Consider the following 23989-nt stretch of genomic DNA (forward strand, 5'->3'; position numbering starts at 1 on the left):
GAGAACTCTTATTTTAAACTTTCCAAAAAGTTTGTAAACATCAATGAATGTTTAGAATCATCCTGTTCTAAATAGATTAATGTTCCCTGAGTTAGTTAATTCTTTTTTTCTTTTCTTTTTTTTTTTTTTTTGGTGAGGCAATTGGGGTTAAGTGACTTGCCCAGGGTCACACAGCTGCAAAGTCTTAAGTGGCTGAGGCTGGATTTGAACTCAGGTCCTCCTGAATCCAAGGCCAGTGCTTTATCCACTGTGCCACCTGGCTGACCCCTAGTTAATTCTTGCAGATGGCTCTGATTGGAGGGGATAAACAAACAAACAACTAGAGATCCTCCGGGGTTTGTTACAATTAGCATAGTATTTTCAGTGCACCAGAGAAAGTTACCTGTCCATTTAAACCATATATAGGGCATCAATTATGATAGTGGCAAACTCCTATGTTCAAAATATATAAGCTAGTCCATTGAGTATGTTGTAGGAATGTATATCTATGAAAGGCAAATCAAATGAATCATGGATGGCAAATGGGAAAAACAGGAAGAAAGAGGAAAAGGAAGGAAGGAAGGAAGGAAGGAAGGAAGGAAGGAAGGAAGGAAGGAAGGAAGGAAGGAAGGAAGGAAGGAAGGAAGGAAGGAAGGAAGGAAGATCAATTGGATTCCCTGTGGGACATTATGCAACACTTTTAATGACCACAAGTGATTTGCTGGCTCAATACCCTATCATATCAAAAGAAATGTTCCTCCAATGATAGCTACAAAACCCCAAGTTCCAAATATGTTTCATGAACTTACTAGCTCTATTACTCTGGGTAAATCACTTTATCTCTCTGTTACCCAGTTTCATTATCTGTAAAATGAGGGATTTGGACTCGGGTCTCCCATGAACCTTCTAACTAAATATTTAAATGAGGAAGGAGGAATATCCAAATATTTTATCTATATCTCTATGCATATATATCTAAATTGATTACCCCCATGTTGTTTCTATTACTAATTTACGTATTTCAAAAATACACAAAATATAATATTGCAAATATTAAAGAAGTGTTTCCCCTAATAATTAAATATGATATATCACTTTGCACACCACACGTGTTTGATATATTTTTTCCTCAAATTTGAATTGAGAACCAGGAAATGAGACAAAACGTTTCTGACTGCATCATTAACAACAAATTCACAAATGATTGTAAAGTCTGAGGACCAGTCTCTCCAGAAGTGAGCTCATTTCAAAGCAAGGTTAATTAGAAAATTATCCAAGATAGGATCCTTGGTTTCTGTTCTTCTTCTTTTCAATGGAGCCCAGACTCCCATCAAGCCCAGCAGTCAGTAAGTGAAAATGTTGATTTGTATTCCACCGTTTTGACAGAGAAGGTGGATTCTTAATAGAATCACAGTGGTGCTCAGCAGGCCACTGCCTCTTATTTTAAATGCACCATGTATCCCAAGCAAAAAAGCTATGTCTATAGTTGACTATAGGATGGACACAACCTGGTAAAACATATAGATAGGTGATTGTTAGAAACAATGGCCTTTTTAATTATTTGACAATTAGAAACAAAGAAAAAACATTTGAATGAAGTCAAAGCTTTGCATCCATAGATAACTCTGTGACTGAAAACTGATCAAGGTTACCATGTGACCCTCTAAGTGTCTTTTTTTTCTGGGGCAATGAGGGTTAAGTGACTTGACCAGGGTCACACAGCTAGTAAGTGTCAAGTATCTGAGGCCAGATTTGAACTCACGGTCTCCTGAATCCAGGAACAGTGGTTTATCTACTGTGCCACCTTGCTGTCCCGTTCTAGGTGTCATTCTAACAGAATAATTATTTTATAGAATTTTTAAATTGCAAACTTGTGGATCAGAGGCACTGATCAAGGCACCTATATTTGCTGAATTTTTAAAAAATGTGACCTCATAATCAAGATGGCTTTCTATTGAGTGTAGATGCAACCAGCTAGTAATTATTTGATTATATGCTCTGAGAACATCCACAGAATTGTATAGCCCATCTTGAAATCCTTTGAACAAAACTGTTTCTCTTCATCAGGAGGACACTAATAGCATCATATTATTTTTTCCAGGCATTTCAATACTGCTATAAACCACATGTAGTTAAGCTACTACATGTCCTACTTTTCCTTATAAATACTAATTGCACTGCTACTGGGCCTGGAATCAGAAAAAGTCATCATCAGGAGTTCAAATCCGGCATCAGATACTTACTAGCTGAATGACCCTGGACAAATTACTTAACCCTATTTGCCTCAGTTTCCTCATCTGCAAAATGAGCTTTGGACAGCTAGAAAATGTGAGAACTGATATTAGAAGTCATGTCTTTCTCACTTCCATCTATCACTAGTATTAGTGAAGAAACCATCAGTGATCCCATCTACTTTGAGGTTGCCGGTGTGATGACAGTGCTAACAGTTAACACAAACTGGAGAAGAAAAATCCATGGGAGAAATTAATTCAACATCTATGCATTTGCACCTCTGGATACAAATAAGGAATTTCAGGGGCAACGATAACAGCAGAATTGATATTAAAAGTCATGAGAGTAATGGAAATAGAGATCCCATTAGGAAAAGATGAGGCAGTAGCAATCATACGATCATATTTAGAGATAGAAAAGACTATACAAGAAATCCCATTTTCTCTCTTTGTTTTACAGATGAGGACACTCAGGCCCACAGAAGGGAAATCACTAGTCCAAGGTCATAAAGAAAGTAATTACAAAGTGGCTATTTGAACCTAAATTCTCTTGTGAAAAATCCAGCACTCTTTCTGCCATAGCATGTCTGAGAACTACTACAACATGGAGAACCATGTACTTTTTTTTTTTTTTTTAGTGAGGCAATTGGGCTTAAGTGACTTGCCCAGGGTCACACAGCTAGTAAGTGTTAAGTGTCTGAGGCTGGATTTGAACTCAGGTACTCCTGACTCCAGAGCCGGTGCTCTATCCACTGCACCACCTAGCTGCCCTGAACCATGTACTTTTAAGGGAATCTATACTGAAGGGCACAGCCATGGCTACCTTTATAACTTGACTAATCTAACATGTTTTCCAAGGAGGAAAAAAATAAAGATGAAAAAACTTGAAATTTAGGTGATTTGGCTATCACACTAAAATACATATCCTATAATCCTACAACCAGTTACTTGTTAATTACATTAAGAAATAACTGAAATATAAGAGATAACATATTTTCTTTGAAAACTCCTCTAAGCCAACCATTAATATCCTCCCCGCCCCCTCTCTGGTAGAGGAAAGTCAAGGATAAAATGCTAAGTGAAGCTTATAGAGATTGCTAATGACAAATCAAAAGACTAAGTTTTATACTTATGCATAAGTATAAATAGCACACACAAAGTAACAAAGAACACAACTTATGCCTCAATGGAAAGAAGGCTGAACTTAGAGATATTGGATATGATCTCAACCTTGCCCCTTTTCTCGTGAACTTGGGGAAGCTTCTATATAAGGGCCTCAGTTTCTTCAACTGTAAAATGAAAGAAACAGACCACCTGACCACTTCTGACTCTTGGTTTATAATTCCATGAGCTAAGAAATTTTGAGGTTTATGTCTCCATAGTTAATTCCTATGACAAATATTAAATGATTAGAACCTTCTTATTTGTGAATAGCAGTTAGGATATAATAATTAATGACAAATGTACAACTGGAAACAAACTAAATGAGATTTGAGGAGTTATTTTGAAAAAATAACTCAATTTATATTTTTTCTTGGGGTTTTGGCAGACAAATTGTCATTTGGGCTGCTAGAATATGTGGGACGTTATTAAATGGGAGTCAGGTAAGGGCATACAAGATATGTAAAAGACTCTTGAATGAAAAGTAGTAAAGACCATAGTGTAAATAATGTTATATTTGTAATAGCAACAAATGCCATATAAATCAGAGGATTTCATTTGCAGAGTGAATTAATTCATTCTCAAGAGAATTCATACATTATGGATCACACAAAACTGGTCTTAGGCTTGAGATAATTGAATGACAGAAGTTATCTCAAAGCATATTCACATAAGTTAAAAAAAAAAAAGCATACTCCCTAATCCATGTGCATATTCCATTACACTAAGCCGGCTCTAGTTCCAACTTATTTATTGAGATAAAAATCAAAATGAAAAAGTGAGAAATGAAGATTGGCAAAGAAGCATAAAATACCAAACCATGGCAGCTAATAAGAAAATCCACAGACCAGTGTTGAAAATGATGGAATCTTAATGAAAAATTGCATTGTTTCACTCTAGAGTCTGGAGGACTGAGGAACAAAATAGGATTACATCATATCAGATTTGACCATTGTCAGCTTTTTAATAATCACTGAAAAGGCTTTATTTTGTAGGTTTGAGACTTCAAGGTTATACATTGTATTATTTAAATTGTTTAATAATGGGAATATATTTACATTGGAAAATTCAATCTCCTAAAAATATGGTTTTCTGAAATTCAGATCCAATAGTGAAAGCATTTAATATTTTAATTTTTTTTGTAGATAGACATAGAAATGTGCCTTTGTGTCTATACATGAAAAGGTACATGGGCATGTATTATGTAAATAAATATGCACATATCTCTGTGTGTGACAGAGAAAGAGACACAGAGAGAGAAAGGATAGAGAGCTGTCTTTATTTTTTTTAAATCCCATATATTAAAAATAGATAGATGAATAAATGAGTGAATAGGTAATAAACAAATAAGCAAATTAGAAAATAAATAAATAAATGGATGAAAAGACAAATAAATGAACAAACAAAACAGTGAATGAATAAATAAATAAACAGATAGATAGATAGATAGATAGATAGATAGATAGATAGATAGATAGATAGATAGATAGATAGATAGATAGATAGATTTAGATCAGGGGGAGTGGAGAGATAGAAACCTATCTTTAGACTCAAGTGACAAAGGTTCAGTCCTTATCTCCCACACTTCCTAGCTGTTTGCCCTGGGTTAACTTCTGCTTGTAAGTATGTAAAAGGAGGGAGTTACAACAGATAAACTCTGTGGTCAGGTGTTTTTAGGACAAAGATCTCAGATCCCCTCCTCCCCCTCCAGCACACAAAATCACATGGTTCAAAGAGCCCTGAGTTGTTCTCACTGAAGTCCACTCCTGAGCTATAAGGGAGGATTAAAGAATTGTCCCTGTACACCTCACCCATTGGCTAAGAACTCAAAGAAAAATTATGCAAATTAGGGATGAGAATACTGCCTTCCAATTTGCTAGTTTTTGCATGTAGATTGTAACCCTTGAGTAATCAGACTAATGATGAAAAAGGGAAGGGTCCATTCACATTAGGGACTAAGGGGTAAAATGGACTTGTGAGCCTCCATTCTTTCCACCCACTAGGTGCACACTAGAGTGCCACTTTCTCCTGAGAAAGAAATAAATGAGCATTTGTCACATTGCTGCTGAATTCCAGAGAATTATTGAGAAGAGGATGTTTTTTCCTCAATATATATATATATATATATGTATGTATGTATATATGTGTGTGTGTATATATATACATACACACACATATACACATATATATACATGTGTGCACATGCATATATACATATATATATATGCAGAGAGAGAGAGAGAATATTATACAATGAGATATAAATTTAAGTAGATATCCAAAGTACAGGAACATGCATTAATGGGCTTTTCTTAGCAACTTTCTATAGTTATTGAAAATATGGCTCATGAAAGCTTAATGACATGCTGTGAATATTAGGCTTAGTACAGCTCTCAGTTCCTATTCCATTCATTGTGTTATATTAATAGCTTTGACATTATTTTCTTCTGAACACAGACAGTTTTAATGGAAGTTAGAACATTACTAGCGTGAAAATTATGTAATTTAAGTATTATAAAATATAAAAGGTAGATACTATCATTTGGGAAAAAAAATCTGTAAATGATAATAAAGATAATTTTCCATTGTGATTTCCCATTAGCAATATCACTTGGTAAAGCCAAAATCATATTGGCATTCTTTAGCCTGAAGGATGTTTTTATGGAAAATAAATATGAATAAATGTTGTAACTTTTTATCATAAGCTTCCTTTATTTTACATTATTTGGGTTTAGTAAAAATAAGTTTAAGGATATTTGATTTTTTAAATTGCTGAATAAATCGATCATCATATTCCATGACAAAGCTTATTTTCAAAATATATTAAAGCACATTAATTAAATTAAGTGAAATTAATTATTTTCAATTAAACTAAATTTCTCAAAATAAAGTGATATTATTACTATACTTTTGGCTATAGGGCCAGATAACAGGACCAGACACATTAATAAAGAGACAAGGACAATGAGTAGGCAACTGATCAAGAAGTCAGGGATAGGGCAGCTAGATGGTGCAGTGGATAGAGCACCGGCCCTGGAGTCAGGAGTACCTGAGTTCAAATCCAGCCTCAGACACTTAACACCTACTGGCTGTGTGACCCTGGGCAAGTCACTTAACCCCAACTGCCTCACACACACACAAAAAAAGTCAGGGATAGGCATTGGGAATGGGCCTGTGATTTCATGAGAATTCCTGGTAGAAGAAACTCCTTTTATGAATACAAGTGAACACCTTTCCTAAAACTGGCCCAGTGGTAAGGAACATTGTTTTTATTTCTCTCTCTGAATTGAGTGGTTTTATTAAAGCTTTCTCCTTTCTTGTTATCTTTCTTTAAAAAAAAAAAACTTTTTTTTTTCATTTTTGTTTTTGTTTCTGATAAGGGATGCCTCTCTAGGATGGGAAGGGATATGGGGGAAAATTTATGTGATGTAAAAACAAAAAATAAATAAAAATCTATTTAAAATAAGCAGGTTTGGAGCTCATCCTCTGATTCCTCAAATTGAATCTATGACTTTCCTCCAAATCTAATTTCTCTCAGGACCTTAGCGTATGTCTTGATCATACCTTTATTCTTTCATTTCTCCAGGGTTGACAACTTATAAGTTTCACTAATTCTTTTCTTCACAGTTTATACCTGCACTCATCAATCACCACAGAATTTCAGGATTTCAAATTCAGAAGGGACCTAACAGAACAACTAGGCCAATTTGTATTTGTAAAGGAATCCCCTGTATAGCATGTCTAACAATTGGACATCTGACCTTCTGGTAAAAAATATTTAGATAAAGGAAACCTACCTCCACAAGCACCTTAATATTTTTGGACCCCTCTAGTTTTCAGATAGTCTTCCTCTCCCCCCAACCCCCTATTTTAAGCTTAAACTTGCTTCTCAGTAACTTTTTTTTTTTTTTTTTTAGTGAGGCAATTGGGGTTAAGTGACTTGCCCAGGGTCACAGGTCAGTAAGTGTTAAGTGTCTGAGGCCAGATTTGAACTCAGGTACTCCTGACTACAGAGCCAGTGCTCTATCCACTGCACCCCCTAGCTGCCCCTTCTCAGTAACTTTTAACCATTGCTTTTTCTTCTGTTCTCTAGAGCCAAACAGAAAAAAGTCTTAGACAAAACAGCCCTTTAAATACTTGGAGACAACTATTATTTGTCATGTCGTATTCCCGACCTTCTCTTCTCCAAGCTAAATATATTAAATTCCTTCCCTAATTCTTCACATAGCATTCACTTGCTGTTTCCATTTCTTTAATTCCCACTTACTTCTCAATCTTTTATGAATTAGTTTCTGTCTTAATCACTACTAAAAGCTCTCTTATATAGGTGACCAGTGAGTGAACTTTTTGTTGTCAAATCCAATTGCCATTATTTTACTTTTCATTTTTGAGCATTCTGAAAATTTATAGTCATCCATCTCTTCTTCTAGAGACTTTTGTCCCTTAGCTTTTGTAATTTGTCATTTGGTTCCCTCCTCTTCTCTTCATACCTGTAGAATTACTTTTTGTCCATTTAACTTACTAGTTTATCACTACTTTTCCCCAAGCATGCCTAGCTCCCAGGATCTGTCCTAGGTCTTCTTTTACTCTCCGTCTCTGAACTTTTTTTTTTTCCCTTGGTTTACTCATATGCTCCCTTCCTATGTGCTTCACTTCAAAGATTACTTTTATAGATGGTTCCAAAATCAATAGATCCATCCTAACCATTATGCTACAGTGATGTATATACAATTGATACCTGGATACCCTACACTCATCTCAAACAAAATTTATCATCTTCCCCACTAATACACATATTCCTATTCTATATGCTATGTAATCTAGATTGCCAACTTTTCCATTTCCATTGGAGGGATCACTATCCAGTCATCTAATTTGAAATTATCAGTCTTATCCTTCTCTCTCCCACTACTCATATATGAATAGTTAACATGTCTTGTCAATTCACCTTCCTTTTCCAGCATCCATCCACTTCTCCCCATGGAAGTGTCACCATTCTAGTTCAAGCCCTCATTACCTTTCACCTATATAATTGTAATAGACTTTTGAACTTTTCTTATGTTTTCAGCCTTTTCCCACATCCATTCATTTTCCATGAAGCTTGCTACAGTCTTTCCAAGGTGCAAGTCTTATCATAATACTGTTCTGTTCATAAAAAATTGAAGTACCTTCTTATTGCCCTGGGGGGGAAATCCTTTTGTAACTTTGCTTTTATCTCTCTTTTTAGAATTTGGGATCTAAGTTGCAAAGCATATAGAGTACTAAGTTTGTGGTAAAGGAGCCTGAATTCAAATCTTACTTCAGACACTTACTAGCTGTGGCTCTTCTGGGCAAGTCACTTAACCTTTCTATTCCTCAGTCTAATCTTCTGTAAAATGAGATGGTTGGACTGGTTGAACTTAAAACTTCATTCCAGAGCTTAATCTCTGATCCTCTGAGTTCAAGTCATCAACAAATATTCATTAAGTTCCTGCTTTGTACCAGGTACAGTACTAAGCAATGTAGTAGGGATAAGACACGAAGAAAGGCAAAAAACCAGGCTCTGCACTCAACTTATATTTCATCCTCAAAGTAATAAGGAGTCACTCAATTTGATTGAATATAGGGGTCACATGGTGAGAACTGTGTTTCTGGAAGATAAACTTGATGAATGAGTTGAAGATGGTGTGAACTGGGGAGAGACAAGGCACAGAGGACATTTAGCAGCTATTGTAACAGTTCAAGTAAAAGAAGATAAGGACCTCTACTAGGATGTTGCCTGTGTCAAAGCATTCATAAAGGGGCATACACAAGAGATGTTAAAAAGTTCTATTCTTATATGACATCCATCCTCTATACAAATTCTGCATTCTAGCATTACTGAACTACCAGTTCTTCCCCAATCTTAACAGAACATCTTCTACCCAAATGCATTTGCATAAGCTGTCCCCCTATTCCTGTAAAGTACCATCCCCTCCATGAGCTCTCTCAGAATCCTCATCTTCCAACATCTCTCAGATCAGGTATTACCTTCCTTATAAAAATTTCTGTAGTAATTCCCTAACGTATTAGTGATATCTCCTCAATGGTATAGGGAACAGAATGCTAGGTCTATAGACAGGAAGATATGAATTCAAATCCTGTCTCATATATTTACTAGCTGTAGTACCATGGACAAGTCACTTACCTCTGTCTGCCTCAGTTTCTTCAATTGTAAAATGAGTATAATAACAGCACCTAACACACAGGGTTGTTGTGATAAGGTGCTTTGAAAAGCACTTAGCATAATATCTGTTACAAAGTAGATACCATAGAAATGCTATTTATCATTATTATTATTACTACTTATACTAGATTGTCAACCTGTTTATCATTTCTGGAGAACATAATTTCTCAAGGCCAAGGGCTACTTCATGTCTTTTCTTTGTAGCTAAAACAGTTAAGTAAAATGCCTGGTAGATAGTATGTGCTTAATAGATATTTGCTGAATCCAAATGAATTGAATTCGTAAATGAGAAGCTTGGACTAGATCAAAGCTTATTAAACTGTGCGTTGTGACCCCATATGGTATTACTGCATAACTGAATGTGGGGGTTACAAAAAAATGGCAACAGTCAAAGGTTTTGTATACCTCTTTTATATGCCTATGTACCCTGGTTTGGGTAAAAATTTCTTGGGCAAAAAGGGGTCACAATTGGAAAAAGTTTAAGAAGCCCTAGACTAGATCACTTCTAAGGTGCTGTCTAGTTAGAAATTCTATAATTCAATGACAGGACTATTATGACCTCAGACTCCTATGAATGAAATATTAAAGCTTCTTAAAATATCACCTTCTGTTCATTTCCCCATCCTTTCAAATAACACATATCAGATTCCTCTCCATCAAAGGTATGTGCAATCCCTGAATCATTCATTAAATATCCTTATTAATGCTTTAAAAACAATTTCTACTCTTTGCACAGGATGGTGAGTGCCTCAACCCTCGTGGGGAGCTCTGGGGGGCCGGGCCCTGGGGCAGCTCGATGGGGGCCCATCCTGCTACGTGAATGCAGGAGCTGTTTCAGAGCCACAGCAAGACTCTCGAGTTCCTGGCACACAGCTCCAAGGTGCACTTGGTGGCCTGGGGCTATGACAGGTGCTGTCTGGCCTCGGGCTCCTTCGACAAGATGGCCAGCCTCTTCCTGCTGGAGAAGGACCGCCTGGTAAAATAAAATATCTACTGAGGGCATGGGGACAGTGTGGATCAGCTTTGTTGGCATCCAAGTAATCCAGACCTCTTTGTCACTGCATCTGGGGACAAAACTATTCAAATCTGGGATGTTAGAACTACAAAATGCATTGCCACTGTGAATACTAAAGGGGAGAATATTAACATTTGCTGGAGTCCTGAAGGGCAGACCATTGCTGTGGGCAACAAAGATGATGCAGTAACTTTCATTGATGCTAAACCCCATCATTCAAAAGCAGAGGAGCAGTTTAAATTTGAAGTCAATGAAATCTCCTGGAATAATGATAACAATATGTTCTTCCTGACAAATGGCAATGGTTGTATCAACATTTTCACTTATCCTGAGCTGAAGCCCGTGCAGTCCATCAATGCCCATACTTCCAATTGCATCTGTATCAAATTTGATCCCACAAGGAAGTACTTTGCCACGGAAAGTGCTGATGCACTGGTTAGCCTTTGGGATGTTGATGAATTAGTATGTGTGAGATGTTTTTCCAGATTGGATTGACCAGTGAGAACCCTCAGCTTTAGCCATAATGGGAAGATGCTTGCATCAGCATCTGAAGATCACTTTATTGACATTGCTGAAGTAGAGATGGGTGATAAGTTCTGGGAAGTGCAGTGTGAGGCCCTGATATTCACGGTGGCCTGGCATCCCAAAAGACCTCTGCTGGCATTTGCTTGTGATGACAAAGATGGCAAAGACAGCAGCTGGGAAGCAGGGACTGTGAAGTTATTTGGGCTTCCTCTTAAAAGGAATTTGAGGGGCTGCTAGGTGGTAGAGTGGATAGAGCACCGACTCTGAAGTCAAGAGGACCTGAGTTCAAATCTGACCTCAGACACTTAACACTAGCTGTGTGACCCTAGGCAAGCCACTTAACCCCAATTGCCTCACAAAACAAACAAAACAAAAAAACAATCAAAAAAACCCCCACACACTAAAAAAGGAATTTGGAGGGCCCAGTGTGTGGAGGGGAGCCACTGATTCAGAAGAGAGGCTGGGATAAAGGCCTGAAAAAGTCAGGCATCATTTTGTCTAGTTTATTTGGTCTGTTTCTCCCTGAGTACATTCTCCCTCATCCCTAAACATCCCAGCTGTTTCCATGTCCCCCATTTGAATACAATATCATATCTGCGGTATTTTTGTGGGAGTGGTGGGCTGGTAAAGTTTCCAGATGTTAATGCAAAGAGCACTGAATTAGAGTCAGAGCAGTGGAAAGAAGACTGGATTTGAGATTGGTGGTCTCTATTCAAAGTTTAGTTCTGTTACTACCTAGAACTTTGCCTCTCTGGACCTTAGTTTTCTCATTTTTAAAATGAAGTATTTGGATTATCTAAATCCTATTATTTTTTCTTTCTCAGGGGGTTGCCCTGTGTACTTCAAGAAGCCTACAAGTTTCTACAGGTAGCCGAATAGTCTAACCAGTTTCCTCATTTTTTCTTACTGCCTTTAATTTTGAGGTGTTGTAAAACTATCCTTTGTAAGTTTTGCTGACTCTAAAAGTCTGTTGGCTGGTCTTGGAGGTGACAGTCTCACTTCTTGATCAAATCTGGCATAGCCCAATTAGTAACTTCATCTTTAATGAAAATAATAGCTCCCTCCTCTGTAAAGAGAGGGGGTTGAATTAGTTGACTTCTAAATTCCTGTGATCCATTTTTTATAGCACTTGGTTTATAAAATAATTCCCTTACAATAACCCTAAGGGGAGGGTTACCCATTTTATAGGTGATGAAACTGGCATAGAAAGGCTAAGTAATTTACCCAGAGGGTAACATGGCTAGTCAAGTAGATATTTCTGCCAAGTGACTGTAGGTGGTATGATGTCAAGATCCAAGTTGCTACCTCATTTGGGTATCCCCATATGTGATGTATGTTTTGACAGCTCTCCTTTGCTCATATTCTTTCTACTTGTGGGTCCAGGATTGATGAAGAGGAATGTAACATTTTGCAAGAAGTCTTTTTTTTAAGAATAATTTTGACTTTTCAGCTTTTTATAAAAGTTAAATTTTGGGGCATTCTTACATTTAAAAAAATAATTTCTGAAGGGAAGTTCTTAAAGGCATGTGACAATTAAAAAAAAACAACAAACAGAATTTTAATTCATAGACCCATATCTTCCCTCCCATTTAAAATCAATTAAAATAAATTATATACCAGTTTTTAAATAGGTTCACATAAATAAGAGGCCTTGCATATGGAGCTAGTGCTGGGATCAGTCTCAGGAGGATTTGGATTATAATTACATTTTAGCTGTGTGGTTTTGTGCAAATCACTTAATCTCTATGTGCCTTAAGCAATTCCCTATGTATCACTTACCTTCTAAGTTATTTACTAGGGGAGGAAATTTCTACATCAGGAATTCTCCAAACTGAGTACCAATCTCCCATATGTCACATGTCACAAAGGAGGAGTCAGAACATTTGTTTTGAGTATTAAGTATCAAAGCCATATTTCAAGAGCTTCAAATCAGGTAGTTAAGGAAAATAAAACACTAATAAGTTAACAATTTGATTCATTGATATCTATACCCCTCTCCTAAATCAAGCCCTTTTAAAAGTAAGGAAAAATACTTCCTGTCACTCTAAAACTTCATTGTTTTTTGCAAATTATTTTGAAATTTCCTCCCATGACCTGGGTCTTTAAAAAGCAGAAAATGCTCTGTTCTGTTGAATCAGCTTGACACAGCTCCCTGTGGACATCTGTGTGTGCCATCTCCTTTGTCCTCTCAATAGCTAAACTATCAGACCATTAGCTCTGTGAACAGGAGAATAAGATAAATTTGTGGCTGGAGGATATCTTTCTAATTTACTTGTGATTTCTTGATAGCCTTGCCTTTCTAGTATCTGGCATACCTAATCTAAATTGACAGATCAATCAGGTTACAGAAACCTGCACTTGTATGGGTCTGACCAGAAGTGAGGCTGAGCCCCTCACACTACCTCGATGGCTGTTCTGTCTATCTAAGGTCACCCCCACTGAGAGTCCAGAGAACAGATTGATCAGTTCTTGCATTCCAGGTCAAAAACAGTGGTTGTAGATGAAGCCATTAGGAGGCAAAGTCAAGCTGGTACTGTAGGGAGGGATAGGGAATGAATATCTGCCCTGGTGTTAAATCGAATAGTATTAAATGTGACAGCAGAAAGAAAAAGGGGCTCATGTTATCATCACAGGGCTATAACAATTTTTAAGTTTTAAGCTTTACATTGCTTTCCAAACTTTAAAGCCACTTTGCCAACTTAAATGTGTTGTGAAGTCAATTGCATTTCAGAGGTTTCTCAAAATGTGTTTTTGCATACTTGCTTTTTAAAAGAAACAAAACAAAACAAAACATTGCATATTACTCTAATACAGGAACTCGACTAATGGATATATGTATCAGAGATCCCTTTGGAAGTCCGGTGAAGCCTTTTAAAGTTGTAATTTTAAATTATAATCTAATTTTATCTAATTTATTATATTAAATTATAATTTAAAATTTAAAATTATAATTTCATGTATAATTTTAAAACTATAATTTTAATTTGTAATTTTATTTTATAACTTAAAATATAATTGTATGAAAATGTTTTACAATTGAAATAGAATAATGAAGGAGACTGATTACATTGAAATTGTTATAAAATATTACAAACAAAAATAAAACAAAATGTTTGTATATCCCAGATAAAGAATTACTGATCTAATAGCTTTCCAAACATAGTTATGTGAAATATATGCATGTTTCAATGTGTACGTATTTGCCTAGCTATATGACCATGGCACGCCAAGGAATCTTAAATGCATCTCATAGTTTCAAAGACTAAGTGTGAGGGTCCTCTGGAAAAGAAATGGAACTTATCTGGTCCTGGGTTCAATTTTCTGAACCTTAGGTAGGATCTCTGATAGTTCTACTATATCTGAGAGGAGTGGGCCTGAGTCAATGCTGAGGATTCCATGATGTTTCCAAATAGAGTTCTCATGGGATTGCTATTGAATTGCTGGGAGTGCAATCAGGATGGTGAGAACTTAAATGCACTTCAAAAAAATTAAACTTTGTGACCCTGGTAAAGTAGCTTAATTACTGAAAGTGATATAACAGGACTGGATTTGAACTCCTAGACTCCTTGAAATTCTAAATATATTATCTTACTGTGGCTAGGTGGCATAGTGGGTAGAGTGCCAGGAGCGGAATCAGGAATATTCATCTTTTCTCAGACATTATCTTCAGATATCCATCCTCAGACAATTAATAGCTGTGTGATCCTGGGCAAGTCACTTAACCCTGTTTGCCTCAGTTTCCTCTACTGTAAAATGAGCTGGAGAAAGAAATGGCAAACCCCTCCAGTATCTCTGTCAAGAAAACCCCAAATGGGCAAAAGTATGACATGACTGAAATGACTGAACAACAACAACAAGGATGTGGAGTCAGGAAGACAGTAGTCCAAATTTTGCCTCTGACCCTTGAGTGCTTTGTGTTGTTAGATGAGTCATTTGATTTCTATGAGACTCAGCTGCCCCATTTTTAAATCGACCAAGAATGTGAAGAGGCTCAAATGAGATAATGTATATAAAGTGCTTTGCAAAGATAAAATTGTTCTACAGATGTCAGTTTTGATGATAATAATAATAAAGTTAGCGGTGACAATTATGTACATGATGCCATGGATGGGATCTCTAGGACATCTTGTCCAATCAAGTAACCCATTTCTATTATTTCTTTGGAGGAACTATTATTACTTCTGGGATCTATAGCATAACATACCCTACCCCTTGAAGTGTTTTTTCATATGAGTACTGTCTATAGTCTCAAAAAAAAAACTATGCCTTTGCTGTTATGATTTTATGTACTCCCCTACATGCACATATCTATACATGTATATAGAGATGCTATATGGTATAGCCAATAGAGTATTGGGCTAGGAATCATCCATTCAAATCTAGCCTCTGACACTTACTTGCTTGGTGACTGTGGGCAAGTTGCTTAACTGTTTGCCTTATTTTCCTCATCTGTAAAGTGGGCTGGAGAAGGGACAAGCAAATTACTCCAGTATCTCTGCCAAGAAAACCTCCTGAAATGGGACATGAAGAATCAGATGTGACTAAAAAAGAACATACAGAGAAGTGACTGGAATCAACCAATCAAAAGTATTTCATTTACTAATTACGCTTTGCCAGGTACAGTACTAAACAATGTGGATCAAAAAACCCAAAAAGTAAATAGATTCCCAGGCTTCAAGAAGCTTTTGCCTTGCAGTAGAGGTGTGGGGGATCTGGGAGAGACAAAAATACATTTTCCAAGTAGATTTGACTGTTATCTGTGAAGGAAATGCACTAGCAGCTGAGGAAAACTGGAAGGGGAGGGGGCAGTGTGCAGTGGCACAGAAAAGACCTTAAGCAGAAGGCAGAATTTTAATTTTAAAACAACCAAGTTATGAGGGATTGAAAAGATCATATTTATTCATTATGGCCCAATAGTATTATCATTATATTATAATTTGCTTATTCATTCCTCAATTGATAGGCATCCTTCCCCCTTTAGTTCTTGATTCTTTGCTACCATAAAAGAGCTGCTATCACTTTTTTTTTTTTGGTACCTGAGGGCTCCTTTTCTTCTTTCTTTTATCTCTCTATGGTATAGGCCTAGGAATGATATAACTAGGTCAAAAGCATATGTGAAGTTTAATAATTTTAAGAGCATAGTTCCAATAAAGCAAGGAGAACAATTTTTACAATAGCATCAACATTGTGAAAGTCAAGAAAGAAAGAAAGAAAGAAAGAAAGAAAGAAAGAAAGAAAGAAAGAAAGAAAGAAAGAAAGAAAGAAAGAAAGAAAGAAAGAAAGAAAGAGGGAGGGAGGGAGGGAGGGAGGGAGGGAGGGAGGGAGGGAGGAAGGAAGGAAGGAAGGAAGGAAGGAAGGAAGGAAGGAAGGAAGGAAGGAAGGAAGGAAGGAAGGAAGGAAGGAAGGAAGGAAGGAATAAAAAACAAAGAAACAAAGATCAGTAGAATGATCAACCAGGATTTCAAAGTCTAGAGTCATAAGCCAGTGGCATCAATGGTTGTGTTTAGAAATGGCTCACAAAAAAAATTCCACATATGGGATCAAAGATTTCAATCTAGTATGCCCCAATGAGTTCACCTAGGACAACCAAGTCTTTTTACGGTTGAAGTTTTTGCAGCTCAGAGAGATGAAATGATTGAGTCAAAGTCACACAGGTGAGTTAGATTCTGAATCTTAAGCTTCTCAGACAAATCCAGTGCTCTTTCCACTGTACCTCAGAGCCACTAAAGAATTTTCACAGTCTTCAATTAGCGAAAATATAAGAAATTCATTTGAATGCCACATTTGTAATGCCGTTTTAAATAATAAATTAAAAACATAAGTAATGTCTGATATTAAAACAAAGTACTTCTATGTAAAAAAAATTTTTCATCCAATTCTATGCCACCAATAACATTTACTAAATTATTAAAGAACTGAACTGTAGTAGTAATTCTCACATTTTCAGGATATGGCTGAATCCCAGGAAAATTAGTAATTCAAATAGAATATTACTTCTTAGGTTTTATCCACGACAGAGACAGGAAAAAAAAATTGTTTTTGAAATATTTCCTTTAGACTAATGATAATGGTTTCCTGCTAGTGTATTTAAGAGATCCTAATTAATTATGTAACTACAGATACATGTGTATATAGGCATGGGCATGTACAAGTATACATTTCCTTTAGACTAATGTTTTCTTGTTAATATACAACAGGGTTCCAAATTAATCATGCATTGATATGAACATATCTATTTGTGCATGTGTATGAGAATATTTGCACATGCATATGTATGAGTAGAGTATGCATATGTATATACTAATACATATATGTATATACTAGTACTCTTGTATTAGTTTATGTATACATGCATATGCATGCATATTGGATGCATAGTCATAGCTATGAGTATCAATATATAGATATATGCCTATACAACTATGTTTATTCAGCACTTCAATGCTAGACTAAGTTTGATATGTATCACAACCATATTTATAAACTGTATTCCTTGAATCTGGGAAAAGGAATTTTTGTTAGGATCAGCCAAGTCAAAACAGACAAACAGACTTTCAACTGACTAGCTCCTTAGGGAACCAGTCTCCACCAGCGAGTGTGTGTTATCAGTGATTATCAAAGCCACTGTCAAGAAAATGTGAACTTGTGGCTTCTTGTGTCTGCTGAGACCATGAGATGCATACACATTTAAAATGAGGAAATAATTGGCTTGATGTTTTCTTCATCATGTTTTTCTTACTATGACCAATGCCCTCTATAAATGACTCTGAATCCCTAAGGCCTCAGGGTCAGGTATATGCCCAATAAACAGAAAGCAATGTTCAATGCATTTGGTTTTGTGGTATGAAAAATCATTAACCATGCCATAGATAAATATTATTGTATAATACTGGTTCTCTGAGAAGGGCAATATCTGATTGCATTATATAAACCATTCTTGATGCTCTGGAGGCTAGGGTTAGGAGGAATTGTTTCTCAAGCTATGAGGGACAGGAAGAGTGTTCTCTACATAATTATTAATTTATAAGAAGTAATCAATCACATTAAAAATTTTTTCTGAAGGCTGTGATAGGGAGGGAAAAACTGTCCTAGTTTAGGACATAAAAAATACTGTTTTAAATATTATGCTTCTCAGTTCTGGGCATAAATATTCCTCTATAAACAGATGCCTAACATCAAATATTAAGAAGAGAACATCCTAATACTCAAATAATCAAGAAATAAATCAGATTAATGAGTGATCAATATTAGTAATGAATATTAATGCAGATACATTAAATAAAATATTTCAAATATGCTATAGATATTTATGTGTGTATATATATACACATATATGTATATAAGTATGTATGTGTGTATATGTACACATGCATATGCATATATATATATGTAATCTATATTTAATTAAACAATTAATTAAGTTTGGATTTTTGACAGGAAAGCAAGAAGACTTAAATGGTAGGAAACTAGTAAATACTACAAATATAAATAGTATTAATTGCAAAAATAATCTGATTATATCTATACATGTAAAAATGCAAAATACAGCACTTGGTTATGCTATTTAAAAGCTACTAAAAAAGCAAAGGAATTTAAAGCTATTTAAAACCAAGGGCAAGCATTAGTTATCTGGATCCAGGAAAATATTGTATATAGCAACAACATTTTAAAGAAAAAAAATAACTATCAGAAGTCTTTCCACAATAACCAGACTTTTGAGGAATGAGGAAGAAGAACCTCCTAATAAAGGGGGATGATGAACCCAAGGATCAAGAAAGCTGATAGTAGGCAAAAAAAAAAATGATGAATGCAAACATACCCATAGAAAAGTTCTCTTTGGGGGAGAGGGGCAAGTTTTACCTACGTCTGCATCCCTCATTTTGGAACTTTATCAGTTATTACATAACTACTTCCTGTCCATATGGATTCTTTCTCCATCTGTACTCCAAGCTCTTTGAAACTTAGGACTATGTCTCACACATCTTTTTTAGCTCTGTAGTTCCTGGCACCTTTCTAGATAAATACTTGTATTGAGCATAATTAAGTAGAAGTTAAGGCTTCTTGAACTCTCCAACATATCCCAGAATAGCTGTTGTATGCTTCTAAGTACACCCTCACAGATAGTGGTAAAATGAAATACTTGTTGTCATAGCTATTTATGAACCCTTTCCTACATTTTGTGTTCTTTAGATTTAGCATGATGTAGAAAGAATTCTGTTTTAAGAGTTGAAAGATGTGGGAGTCACTGGTCATATAATATTGGGCACATATGTATACCTTTTTGAAACTCTGTGTTCTTATATGTAAAAGAGATAATTTCACCTAAACACTCTACCATCAACCAATAAAATATTTATTGTTTCCCATGTTACATGAAGATTTGTCAACAGAGAGTGGGATTTAGATTCAGATAGACCTAGGTTCAATTTAATTTCTGATGCATCATTGCTGTGTTATCCTGGGAAAGTCATTTAATCTCTCAATGTCCCAAGCAAGTCTCATTGACAGAATTTCCTTACTGGGAATTCTTATAGCTTCTCATCTCAGCACTGCCCCACCCCACCCCACCCATTAGACTGTTACCTCCTAAGGAACACCCTGCATCACACATCTAATAAGTGTTTGAGACTAGACTTGAACTCAGGCCCATCATGACTTCAGGACAAGTGCTTTATCCACTGCACTACCTACCTGCCCCCAGAAGTTCAAATGTTTAAAAATAAATGTTGAAACTGTTTTTACATGTAATTGAAAACAATTTAAAATTAAACCATTAAATAAATAAATAAAAATAAATGACAGTTGATCTTGGTAATCACTAAGATCACCTTGAGATCTAGATGACATAATATATGTTTTTAAGTGACTAACCTATATCATTATAATCACAGATCTTGTCCCCAGGCAAGATGGGGGGAAAGGTACCAAGAACTAAGGAAACAAAAGGAGAAATAAAGCAGTCCCAAGCTTCAGGGAATTTGTATTCTATCTCAGACAGAAACATGTAGATAGGAATTTATACAAAATTTATACAATATAAGTCAAAATGATTTTGAGTGAGAAATCAGTAGTCACTGGGAAAATGAGAAAAAGGCCTCATGTAGTAGTTACTATGTGAACTGATATATGAAGAAAACTAAGGGATATTTAGAGGCAGGAGGTTAGGTAGAAGGACACTACAGGCATGAAAGAAGGTGAGTGGAAAGGCATCGAAATGGGACATAGTGTCACCCATGAGGAATATTCCCCAATCTACAATGTCCTTTATGTCCAATGTCCACCATCATCGATACCCCTCCTTGCCCAAGAAAACCTCACTCACAAGTCATCTCCCTCATAAAGCCTTCCCTGGCTTTTTCCAATTTAGCATTGTTCACACCTTTCCTCTACTGTCCCTCATCATTGGTTATTTTTGCTCAGTTTAAATGGGATGCACAAGAAGAAAGAATCAGAAAACTTCCCTTTATACAGATGAGGATACTGAGTCCCAAAGAGGTTTAATTGCTTTCTCAAAGTCATGTAATTAGTTAGTGGGCCACTTCCACTTGGACTAGAAGCCAGGTCTCTTTTTTGTTCAGATTGGTGTCCTCTAATTTATAATATGCTTCCTGTCACATTGTTTTGTCTTTTTCTTTCTTTTCCAGTTATGGTAAATATTTAGTTTTTAAATCTACTTAATTTAATTAAGAAAGTATGGAATTGTTTATCCGTCAGACTTATGGGCAGAGGAAGAATTTAGAACCAAAGAAAATATAGAGGGTAAAACAAAATGTAAAATAGATCATTGTGATTATATAAAATAGATCATTGTTATTATATAAAATTGAAAAGGTTTTGCGCAAACAAAACTCATATAACCAAGATTACAAGGGAAGTAGAAAACTGGTAAAAAAAATTTTAAAGTATCTCTTATAAATTCCTCATTTCTCAATTATGTAGAGATCTGAGGTAAAATTATAAAAATATAAGTTATTCCCCACTTGATAAATGTTCAAAAGATATGAACAGGCTCTCTCCAGACAAATAAATCAAAGCTATCTATAATCATATGAAAAAAATGCTCTAGATCACTATTCATCAGAGAAATGCAAATTAAAACAACTCTGAGGTATGACCTCACACCTATCAGAGTGGCAAATATGACAAAAATGGAAAAAAATGGATACTGGAGGGGATGCAGAAAAACTGGGACTCTAATGAAGTGTTGTTGGAGTTGTGAAAAGATTCAACCATTCTGGAGAGCAATTTGTAACTATGCCCAAAGTACTATAGAAATGGGCATATATAACCCTTTGATCCAGCAATACTACTCCTAGGTTTATAACCCAAATAATTCCCCCAGAAGAGAAAAGACCATTTGTATGAAAATATTTACAACAGCTCCCTGTGTGGTAGCTAAGAATTGAAAATCAAAGGAATTCCCTTCAATTTAGGAATGGCTAAACAAGCAGTCATATTTGATGGTGATGGAATAGTATTGGACTATTAAAAAAAAAATGACAAGCCAGGTGATTTCAGAAAGGCCTGGACAAACTTGAATGACCTGATGTATAGTTAAGTGAGCAGAACCAGAAAGACAACAATATTGTTTGATGAAGAAATGTGAATAACTAAACTATTATCAGTTTCACAATGATCCAAAATAATCCCAGAGTACTACTGCTGAAACATACTATCTACCTCCAAAGAAAGAACTGATATTGATGGAACACAGATTCAAGCATGCTATTTTTCACTTTCACTTTTTTTTTCTCATTTGTAATCAACTCTTCTTATACAAAATGACTAATATGGTAATGCTTTACATAATTGTACATGCATAACCCATATCCGTTGGCTTACTGCTTCAGGGTGGGTGGAGGGGAGGGACGGATGGAGAGATATAAATGGAACTCAAAATTATAAATAAAAATGTTTATTACTTATTTTTTTGTAGATCTACATAGTCCATTCCCTGGCAGAATATAAGTTCCTGGGTAGGGACCTTTTCTTTTTGCCTCACATCTGTAGAAGTGAGAACAGTAGCTGGCACATAGTAGTTAATAAACACATGCTGATTGATTCCTTGAGGGCAGGGAGTACATCCCTTTGGTTCATATTTATGTGTAATAGACAGAATGTGCCATCACTCTGAAGATGAGCCTTATAAGTAACAAAAAAAGGAAGTCATTATGATAAAAAGAGACAATGACCACTGAAAAATTCACTGTCAGAATACCACTTAGGCCACCATGTAAGGCATCAGTTATCAGCAGAGTCTCAGAGACTGTTGCCATCCATAATCAAAGAAAACTGGTATTGCAAATGCCTCCCGGTCAAACACCAGGTTTATGAAGCAACAGAGAAGTTGTGATTTTTGTTTGTTTGTTTGTTTTTAATCTCAGGAATCAGACAAAAACCCTGAGTGAGCCCTGAGTGAATGCCTTGCTAACCTGGAATTCTGGTACTGACCATACATGCCATTTGGGATTCCTTGGTAGTTTTAATACAAATACCACTATATGAATTTCCAAAGGAAATGTGCATTTTGATAAAACAGTCCAAGAAACAGTTGTGTCTGGGACCTCTGGTCAACAAATTGGTGTAGGGGTTTGAAAACAAAACAAGGGCCACCATTTCTTGAACTGATCATGGGCCAAGATGTCACAGATGTGCAGATAATTGCCACCAGATAATTGCAAAATCTTTCTTAGACAAGAATTTCCTGTTGAGTTTGTTGGTTATATAAGACATTTTTCAATGCCCCATGGAAAGTGAGCTGTTGAAGTCTTACCAACACTGCTATAGAGACAAAGCAGGTATTCCAATACATATTTGTATTGTCAATTTATGTGTTGTGGGCATGCATATGTACATAAATACACACATATGTATATATAACTGTACAGACTCATGAATATGCCTATATTTATAAATGTATATACATTTATATATCAATAAATCAATACATATATATCCTTATGTGTACACATTGAGAAAAATGTTAATTTGTCCCTCGTATTAATAATCAATTATTGAATTAACATCAGGATTTTTGTCCCCCCAGAAGCCTGTAAGTTGCTCAGTCTCTAAAGGACATTGCCGTTACTGAGACTGGATTAACTTTCTTAACAAACTTGTTCAAATTCCAGGGCAGATAGGGAAGTCCATTGAGCTTTCAGTGAGCTTTTGGGTGGGGATAAATTATTTTATTAAATTGTTTAAGGCTGGAAAATTTTGAAGTACATTTGCCCAGCACTTCATTAGAATGGTTCTAGCTATCATTGTAATATTCATTCTTCTCACTAATGATTAACCAATCAGAGTTGATTGCCACCCTCAGAAACACCACTCTTCCAAGACCACCACCATGGTGGTGGTATTTGAGAATGTCACTGGTCCCTTTTATTAATAAAATCCTGGCATTATTAATAAAATTATAAATCACTGAGAAACTATATCTCTTGAACTTTTAAAACATCAAAATATTCATCTAAACATATGGGCATATATAGTGGTATAATGATTTAAGTACCGATGTATTGGAATAGTCATCCAGTTTTGTGGGTAGAGTTGAAGTAGAAAAATGTACCATGTGTTTATTGATCACTTTTTTTTTTTTCCTTTGGTATCCCTTTGCCTGAATCTGGACTACACTAAATATAAGAAGGAGGGAGGGAAGGGAAGAAAGGAAAGAGGGAGGGATGGAGGGAGGGAGAGAGAGAGAAAGAGAGAAAGTATAGATGTGAATCATAACCTTAACACAGACAACACTAAATATCAATATCTCATAATTTATGAGGAAAGCAGATTATCGGATTTAAAACCAAAAATATATAAATATTAAATGAGCTACCAAAACTTTGAACAAAGTTAATTGCACAGTCTCTATGG

General features: G+C 35.8%; 1 protein-coding gene and 1 pseudogene across 3 annotated transcripts in view; one reads left to right on the forward strand and one right to left on the reverse strand.

Annotated features, from left to right (window-relative positions):
- Positions 1 to 11353, forward strand: part of LOC122729024 — a 42330-nt pseudogene extending 30977 nt beyond the window's left edge.
- The window catches only part of MGAT4C (MGAT4 family member C), a 749687-nt gene that overhangs the window by 264889 nt on the left and 460809 nt on the right, over positions 1 to 23989 (reverse strand). The window lies entirely within an intron of this gene.

The sequence above is a fragment of the Dromiciops gliroides genome, chromosome 5, assembly GCF_019393635.1.
Source record: "Dromiciops gliroides isolate mDroGli1 chromosome 5, mDroGli1.pri, whole genome shotgun sequence".
Taxonomy (NCBI): domain Eukaryota; kingdom Metazoa; phylum Chordata; class Mammalia; order Microbiotheria; family Microbiotheriidae; genus Dromiciops; species Dromiciops gliroides.